The following is a 10155-nucleotide window of genomic DNA, read 5'->3' as shown; positions in this document are numbered from 1 at the left end:
GAGCCTAGTAGCTGTGGACCCCCGTTTTTATAACAGGAATCAATCGTGTAAACAATACTATTTCCCTGGATCAAGTAGTCTGGTACACATGAGTTCATAGCTGAAATACCAAATGCACATACACGAAAGTCTAGTGCGAATTATTACATCAAAAGCCCGTAGGCATAGTCTTAAATCATCGGACTGAGTGGTCCGAAATACATTCCAAAAACAGAAGTAGATAAGGCAGCGGAGTTAAGGCAGCGGCACGCCATTGCCACAGGCAACGACCGTAACTAAGACCTACTGAGCGCCATCGTTTTCATCACCCTCCTGGTAATAGGCATAGGGATCCTCCGAAGCTTCATCTCTGGCCTCTGATTAAGTTTATATTTGCAAGGGTGAGTACCAACCGTACTCAACAAGCCACCACAACAACAATGCACATGACAGGGGTATTCAAAGGATGGCTATGGTTCTTTTGCGCAAAGCAAGTTTTATAATTCTTTTCACAACCTAAGACCTAGCACAGACTGATCAAATTTTAGTACCAGTGTTCATATTAAACAATGACGGTTCTGTCCACCATCCATTGTGATCCCAAGGATAGCTTCCCGCCATCGAGTCATCATGGTTTTCTGAGGACGTCCACATTCCCGCCCCTCAGGAAGTGGCTCCATCAGTATATAAATCATCATGCAATATCCCATCCCACACAAGTTAAGAATTTAGAGTTTAGCCAAGTGTAATACATGTCCCGGTGCTCAATAACCGCGAGCACGACTATTCGAATAGATTTGGTTTACTCACACTGCAGTGGATGTACACTTTACCCGCACTCCGCGACTGCCCAACACATGAGCCTCGTCTCAACACATGAGACGTGTCACGGCAAAGCTTTTCGATAACCTCGCATTGGCAGTACCTGCTCCATGAACTTTACATCCTCATGCACTCTAGGCGTACACGGTTTCTAGCAGTGAGAGGAGTTCTGGCGCACCCGGGAAGGAAAGACTCACACATGCATTAAGTTATAATTATGTTTAAATTCTCACATGGCAGTCCTACCGACGGCGACACCACTGTAGACACCCGCCTCGCGGTTCTACCAATGGCTGCCCCACCGTAGAGCCCCTGCCTCACACATCAAGAAACCACTATGCATGGATACTGCCTCCGCTCAGCTATCTATTCCGCTAGGTCTATACCCATACGAGAAGTGCGGTTGTACGGGGGTCGTTTCATGCTTAACTTCATGGCTCGGTCCTTAATTGACCGGGGACGGTACTAGCCTTTTCCGGATACCACCCAAATCCTCCGTCCGCCCCAGTCGAAAACAGTTGTTTAATTTTATTTCTCCTTTCACAAATCATGTCATCAACATCATGGCAATGTGGCGCTCATGTCTCCACATGCCGCAGCTCAATTACCTTCCCAAAGGTAATTGCCCAAGCATTTAGCATTTGATAAATATGAGTATGCATGATTCTAGAGTAGCATTTCTAAGCATTTGTCATAGTTGACTAGGGACTCCTACGTAATCATGGTTACAAGGGAATAAGGGTAAACAATAATCAAGGTATGGCATATTCACAAATAGGATGTTCATCATTGCATGCAATCTTATTTGTAAATAAAAATAATTTCGCAATTGGGATCAACATGTTCAAAGAATAGTGATGACTTGCCTTGCTCAAAGTCTTACGGGTCTTGACCTTCGCTTGGATCCGCAACTCCCTCGGGCTCTATAGTTACGTGCGAAAATTGATTTGAATTCGGTTAGAATTCAAATAAAAATCCAAATAAATCCAAATGGAAGTCGAATGCGAGAGTCGATTCTTTTATATTAACTTTACTATTCACGAACTAGGGCAAACTGTCACGCCCTGAAGTTCCCCTTTCCAGCTTTAAAATTTGTTAAATAAATCGCCTAAAGAAACTGTTGAATTAACCTAGAGCTAATCCTCAATTAATAAATGCATTTAATAATCAAATTCGGCGTGGTGGAATTTTTCTTGAGTTCCCCATGCTCCAATACATTAACAAGACTTTTAGTGGAATTTTCAGAGTCTTGGAAATAATTTTAACCAATTAAAATAAGCAAAGTGCAATATTAAATCCCAGGGAAAACCTTTTCCTCCTTTTCGTTTTCTTTTCCCTCCTTTTCCTCTTCTTGGGCCGCCGGCCCATTCTCTTTTTCCCTCCCCCTCTTCCCGCTGGGCCGGCCGCAGGCCGAGGCCCAGTCAGGCCGGCCGCCTCCTCTCTCCCCGGGACGCCGACAGGTGGGCCCCACCTGTCGGGGTCGTCCCCTTCCTCCGGCCGCCGCCCCCACGTCGCCACCACTGCCGAAACCGCCGCCGTGCCCACGTCCCGCCCCCTCCGGGCCACGTCGGCCGCCCCGGTCGTGCGCCGCGTCTCCCGCACCCACTTCCCTCTCTCTCCCGCTCGCGCCCGCGCCCGAGATGGCCGGGATTCGAATTTCGAATCCCGCCTCTCTCTCCTCCCCCACTCCCCACGTCGGCCGGCGAATCCCGCCCCTACCGGCCACGTCCGAGTTCCCCCTCCCCTATTTAAGCTCCACCGCCACCCCCTCTCTCTTTTTCCCCATCTCGCCGAACTCTCTCGTGCTCTCCATCGCTCCCGCGCCGTGCACCCATCCGCTGCCGCCGCTCCCGCTACTCCAGCCGCCGCTAGCCGCCGCTAGGCTCGCCGCCACACCGCGCCGTCGCCACCGTCGGGTTCGCGTGGCCAAGGTCCACCCCGTCCGCACCTCCTCCGTCGAGGTCCGTCACCGGAGCCCACATCCCCTCGCACTCCGGTGAGCACCACCTCTACCGCCGCCTTCGGCCATGGGTTCTGCTCACTGTGGTCCACCCCTCTCCCTCTAATCTCTCTCCTTGCCTCTCTTAGGGCATCTCGGAGCTCGTCCGCCCGCCGCCGTTGTCCTCTCGTGGCTCGCCGTCGCCGTTCGCCGTCGTCCTCCTCCGCGCCGGCCACTCTCGGTGAGGCATCCCCCTCCTCTTTTCCCCTCCCTCTCCCTCCTAGCCGCGTCGGGTCGAGCCGCCGCCCCGGTCGTGCGCCAGCGCCTTTGCGCCGCCGTCTCCCGCCGCCGGTTGCCGTCGCCGGCGACGCGCGCGCGCCGCCGCCTTTGCCATGGCCGGCCGGCCGGCTTTGTGCCGAGCCGAGCCGAGCTAGGTCGCCGCCGCACCGTCCGATCGGCCCCGGGCCGTTCCGGGTCGTCGATCCCGTGGACCGGCGGTGGACCACCCGCGTGGTCCCGGTCCACGGTAGACCGGCCACCCTGTGCGCCACTGACATGCGGGTCCCGCCTGTCGGCGCCGACCCCCCCTGATGACGTCAGCCCTGGGACTTATTGCGCAATAAATGATTTAAGGACTTTTGTTATAGTAATAAACACAGAGAATCTTCTAAAAATCATAACTAATTCATCCGAGCTCCGTTTAAGCCCGTTCAAGTCTCAGTAAATTCATAAAAATGTATAGAATCCATTAAAAATGGTTTTGTTTCCTGTTTCAGTAGTCTTATAGCATGTTTTGCTTGTGTGCTTTGTTTGTCGCGTAGATTTCGGCCGTTTCGTCGATCCACGGTTTCTCGAAGACGTTGCTGTGGTCTCATCAGTGCGAGAGCAAGGCAAGTCATGCATTACAATTGATCATATTGTATCCAATTTACAAATGTCCCGCGTTTCCATTAAATGTTGCGTTCTTTTACAATATCATGTGGGATGGGTCCTACTACTCAGCCATGTATTGTTTATCTTATGCCATTGATAACTGGGGTACTAAAATGATTAGATGTTGGTTCAGGGAATGCTTAGCCATGCTTAGTTCAAATAGTACACAAATGGGGAACCACATTAATACATAGACTTTGATTATTGGTATAGCTTTGGATTAATGCCACCGTAATGGTGTTAGTTAATTAAAACACACTACATGGTGGGCTGTGGGTGCATGGTTTTGCTAGTTGTGCCCATGGCGATTAAGGACCGGTTCGTGGGATGCCCTGGAAGAACTTATCGTACTTACCACAAGCCAGCGTGGGCAACGACTGGGCTTGTAGTGTAGCTTTCCTCTAGCCGACGTACCCAGGCAAGGGTGGGCATGATGGAGTTGGGTCGGCCGGGGTGTCCGGTTGATCGGCTTCCGGATTCACCGTGGCACGAGAGGGGACTGCCCGCTGCCTTGCGAGGAGTGGGGGTGAAACCTGAGGTGTGGTGCGATTGGTTAGAGGGGGTTATGCGAAGGGTCCTGTCACGGCCTCTTTCCGGTATGTCGTGGTGGCATGTCGGCGCACAGAAACGTGTCGTGGGGCTGTGTCTTGTGGGTACAGTTGTACACCTCTGATCAGAGTAAAACTATTCGAATAGCCGTGCCCGCGGTTATGGGCGGTCGACCAGATTCACCGTGATTAGTCTCACCCCTAGTTAGCTATTGAACTGGCGTAGTTCAGGTGGTTGGTTGGGCCTGTTGCAACGTGGTGTAGCATTGGACATTGATTGGTTAATATTGATTAATTACTACAGCTGTTTTACTGCTTTCAACTACTGCTTTTAAATGCTAGCTTTGTGCAAAAGAACCCCTAGCCTCCTTTGGTTATATCCTGCATCATACCTCCTCTTCCGGTATGACTTGCTGAGTACAGTGGGTAGTACTCAGTCTTGCTCTCTTTTCCCCCACACTAGAGTTGAAGTCCTTCTCAGTGAAGATGTCTCGAAGAGGTTGGTTTCGTCACTGCCGTCAAGGATGCCTGTGGAATGGAGTCGTCCGCTGCAGGAGTCTAGTCTTCAGGCTCAGCTCGCTTTTATCTTTTTCCGCTGCATTTGTAATCTTTTATATTTTTGTAAGACGTGGATCTGTATGTCAACAATTGTCGTTTGTGTACCCTGGCTGGTCCTGGACAGGGGTTTAATACACATTCAGCTTAAAAATTCTGGTTCGTGAATTTCTGGGCGTGACACAAACCCAATTTCGATTTAAACTATTTTGCGGGTATAAATATTTTGTTATCATAAGTTTTTAATTTAATCTACCCGAGCATTATATCCATATAATAGGTTAGAAATTTCTATCGCGAGCTAAATATCAGACGAAATCCTAGAATTATCTTATAATATTATACGATTTAATTTAGTCTATGACTAAATGATTAAATATAATACACGGCTAAAATCCCTAGTAATTAAATCCGAATTTCTACCGTGAATTGATTACTTATAGAGATTACCCAAAAATAATCTATAATAATCTATAAGAATTCATCTAATTTTTTAGTTATTAATTACATCTAAATTACTACCGCGAATTGATTTCTTTTAGAAATTACCAAGAATAATCTATAATTTATATTAAAATTTGCAATTCTACAACTATAATTAATCTATAATTAAATTCTAATTATTTTAAATTTTCTAAACTATTAACCTCCCTATTCTATTTCCCTTTTTCTCTTTTCTTTTCTTTTTTTCTCTTTTCTCTTTTCTTTTCTTTCTTTTTCTCTTTTCTTTTCTTTCCTTTTATCTTTTCTCTCCCTCCCGGCTTCTTCTCCCTCCTCTCTCTCTCGGCTCTCTGGCGACGGCGACTGAGCAAGGGGAGGAGGCGCGGCTTACCGACGACGGTGGCGGCGACGGCGGCATGACGACGGCGCACGGCGCGGTGGCATGAAGGCGGCGGTGCGGCGGCGCAAGGGCGGCGCGACGACGGCGCACGGCGTGGCGGCACGAAGGCGGCAGCGCGGCGCGGTGGAGGGGAAGGGGGGAAAAAGGAGGGAAGGAGGGGGGTGGTGGTGTGGGATGGAAAGGCGACCGGGGGGGTTTATAGGGCGCGGGGGAGGGGCAGCCGGCTCCATGGCGATGCGATGGCGCGCGGCGCGTGGGGCGCGAGGCGGCGGGCGCGCGGCGCGAGGCGTGATGGCGACGGGCGCGCGGCGAGGGGACGTCGATGGCGATGGATGGCGACAGTGGTGGCGCGCGGCTCGGGGCGGGACGCGACAGGCGGCGACGCGATGGGCGGCGCGGCGGCACGGGATGGGCGCGCGGCGCGGGGCGGGGCTCGAGGCGGCGGCGGCACGCGCGGCGCGGCAGTGGGATGTCGACGGCGACGACGTAGCAGCGGCGATGGGACGGCACGCAGCGGGGCAGGGGCGCGGGGCGCGAGGCGACGCGACAGCGCGCGGCGCGGCAGCGGCGATGGCGACGGCGCGCGGCGGCAGGCGGCGATGGCGACGCGACGGGCGGCGGCGGCGCGGGGCGCACGGCCGGCTAGGGCGCCATGGTGGGAGAGGAGGGGGAGGGCTAGGGGACCACATCGAACACCTATGCCGTAATGTACAGTGACTTTTCCTATTTATCCCGATTTTAGCCCATTTTCTATTTAAATATAGCCCTATAAATTCTAATTTTTGCATAAATGAAGTTTACTCCATATTTGTGTTATTCTAACTAAAAATTCACCCTAAATTAATACTACTCATATTTTATTTATATAATTTATTTGAATTTTTAATTAGGGTTAATTCTTATTCCATCGTACTAAAATTTAATTATTGCTAATATGGTCGCGATAATATTTATTTATTTCCAACCTCACCTAATCTTTATTTTAATTTATATTTTAATTATTTATTTAGCCAACTTGATTTTTAGGGTTTATTCCTAATTATTTATTCTTTATTCGCGATCAACAAACTCCGAATTCAAAATCCAATGAAATAGGCGAATAAAGTTGGCATGATGCAATTTATTGAAAAAGTTTTTGAAAATCCTTATTTTTAGGGTTTTGTTTTTATTGGCCGAATTTTCAGGGTGTTACAGTAGCCTAGCTATGTGTTTAAGATTGGTTGCATCTATTTGCATGTGTCCTATACCATGCACGGATTGGACCAGACAAATAATTACCTAGATTATATATGGATACAATGGATTCTAATTAGATATGTCATGTTGGGCTCTTGGTTATACCACATCTTAGAAACTCTAGTATGTGATACATAGATGCTAGATTATCATATCTGATATCCATGTACTGGGTCAAATACCTAGGTACCAAGTATGAAACCTATAAATACAAGATCTGATGCCGAGTTATCGGCTCTGATACCTATAAGTACCAGATCCGATAACTAGGTATCGCGTCTGATACCTATGAGTACCAGATCGGATACCCGGGTATCGGGTATCTTATCTGATACCTATGAGTATTTATTCCAGTACCTATGCGTAACGGGTCGGATACCCAGGTACCGAGTATGATACTTATGAATACCAAGTCTGATACCTAAGTATCGGGTCTGATACCTATGAGTATTGGATTCGATACCTAGGTCAGGTTTGATACCTATGAGTACCGAATCCGGTATCGCGTATGATACCTATGAGTATCGGATTGGATACCCGGGTATCGGGTGTCTGATCTAATACCTATGAGTATCAGTTCCGATACCTGTATGTACTGGGTCGGATACCCAGGTACCGAGTATGATACCTATGAATACTAAGTCTAATACCTAGGTATTGGGTCTGATACCTATAAGTACCGGATTCGATACCTAGGTTGGGTTTGATACCTGAGTACCGGATCCAATACCTAGATACCGGGTTGATACATCTTAGTAGCGGATCTGATACCAAATATAGGGTGTGATGGCACGAGACTTTAGATGTGATACCACTAATTCTGATATTTATGGGTTATATACTTCTATTCAACAATCAAATAAAAAGATGGACCATGCTGTACAACCAAACTTGCTCACATGCCGCTGACATGCTTTGTTTAGGCTCATGCTACTAGCTCTAGTGCTTAATTCTAACTTTGCTAGTTGAAGGAGGTGTCAGACCCATATGGACCTAAAGAGGTGTAGAAATAGTGCTGTACTAGAGTATTTCATAGCTATTTGTACTCTAGGAGAAAAGAGAACTCTCGTCAGTCGTCACTAGTCAGCAGCCTTAATATGAAAGGACAACACACGACACGCTTTCAGAGAGAAAAAGAATCGGTGAGTGATTGGTAAGTATAAATTATAAACTATACCGTTGAGACGGTACACCGTCCCATAGTTTTTCTCAAAAAAAAATTTAGATCATTGGGGCCGAAGTTGAGTGGCGGCGGCGAGACGTAAGAAGATGGCGCGCCATAGGAGAGGCCCTCACCGTTGGTCGCGGTAGACACCGTGGTAGCCACGGAGTCGGTGCCGTGGGTCGCTGAGGTGGACACGGCCTTGGAATCGACGGTAGATTGGAAGGCCGCGCGAACTGCATGGGTGACAACATAAGGGCATGTAAATACTGGTGTTTAGTAACGGGCTCTCTTCATTGTCATGCAAGTAAATTTGGTGACGTGGAAGAAAGAGAGGGAAGAAAGGAGAAACATCGTTGCTACGCATGACAACGGTTCAGAGTCTACTCTTAGCATTTATTAACGGAAAATTTGTTGCATGAGGGTGGAGAAAAGGAAAGAAGTATAACAAAAAAAAATTATTTAGTGCATTAATGGTTTAGAAATCTTATTGTCTCTACTATTATAGGAGGATAATCTCTAGTGACATTAATTAATATAGAGAGCTCATATTAGATTCTACCTTTGTACATGCCCTAAGATGAGGTGTCAACGACATTTGTGGGGGGAGAGGGAGAGGGAGAGGTTGGATATGGCACATGGTGGAGAGAAGCGGCGGACGGCTAGGGTTTTAGGCAGAAGCTAGGAAAAACATTTGATACCATGAAAGCGTAACTGAGTCAATGTGATAATTCGATTAAGTGTGGACCACGAGTACAGATAGGCAGGACACTTCATTATCTCTATAATCGACTTATAGAAATAGAACCATGAGAGAATCAGGGAAAACTGGCAAGAAATAGGATAGTTGCCGCAGAGTCGGCAGCGTGGGTCGCTAAGGTGGACTTAACGTCGAAATCAACAGTAGATTGTAAGGCGTGCGTGAACTGCATCGGCGACGATAGAAGACGTGGTATCAATGGCCTCGGTGGAGGAGAAGGGGAGGCTGGACATGTGTGTGGTGAGGGAGAGGTGACACGCAGAGAGAGAGAGAGAGGGGCAATGTGCGGCTAGGGTTTTAGGCGGAAGCTAGGAAAACATCAGATAGCATGAAAGCGTAATTGAGTCAACGCGACAACTCGATTAATTACGGACCACGAGTACATATCGACATGGTACTTCGTTATCTTTACAATCAACTTATAAAAACAAAATCGGGAGGGAATTAGAGAAAAACGGCAAGAGATACAAAACTATATCTCTAACAGGATATCTCCAATCTAGAACCTCAATCAGGATGTCAAGGTTCCCATTCCGCTAATCCCTAGAATTTCCCATGCGCAGGGCGCACATTCCGCTTATCCCTGGAAGTTCATGTGGGAGGGGAGCGATTGTGTGGGGGCAGATGGCAGGCGATCCCGAGAAGTTCGCATGGGAAGGGAACCGAAAATTCTAATGGGTGCACGGTCGTGCGTGACCCAATCCACGTGGTCAGATCTACCCATTCCTCTTTCGGCTAAGGTGGTTGGATCTCTTTCGGTCTATGTGGTAATAATTTCTATTTTCAGCTAAATAAACACGTGGCCCTTTTTCTTCATGGGTTTAGTCCGTTTCCTCTTTTCCTTTTTTTTTAGGGCTTGGTCTGTTAACATGTGTTCATGGTCCAAATGTGATATAGTATATTTTTTAAAATTTATATGCAAATATAAAGTTTACACACCATTTTTTTTCATACCTGATGATGTTGTAACTTGAACTACAATAACTCGGTTTTACAAAATTTACTTTTAAATAGTTGCACATTGTCCGACTTCATCCTCTGCCTCTATTTTTTAATTGCAAAGAGAGGTGATCCATTAGGGCTTGTGCTTTCCCGTGGTGCCGCCGCTGCCTTTCCCATGGAAACAACCCCTACCTCCTCCGCTGCTACTCCCACCATGACTACAGGAGATGGAGACTCTCCTCCAGCCAAGGCCCTTGCCGAAGACTATGGATTGTAATGGACAGTGCAGCAGAAGATTGATGACCTTTTGCAGCGATCTGAGCGCAATATCATGCCAAAGCACCCTGAATTCGCTACCTACTAGAAAATGGACGCGCCCATAAGATTGATATTCATTGCTCCTCTATAGCATATAAATATTATTGGGTTTTCTATAGA

This window comes from Oryza glaberrima, chromosome 11 (genome assembly GCF_000147395.1).
Source record: "Oryza glaberrima chromosome 11, OglaRS2, whole genome shotgun sequence".
Lineage (NCBI taxonomy): Eukaryota > Viridiplantae > Streptophyta > Magnoliopsida > Poales > Poaceae > Oryza > Oryza glaberrima.
Note: the sequence above shows the minus strand (reverse complement) of the source record.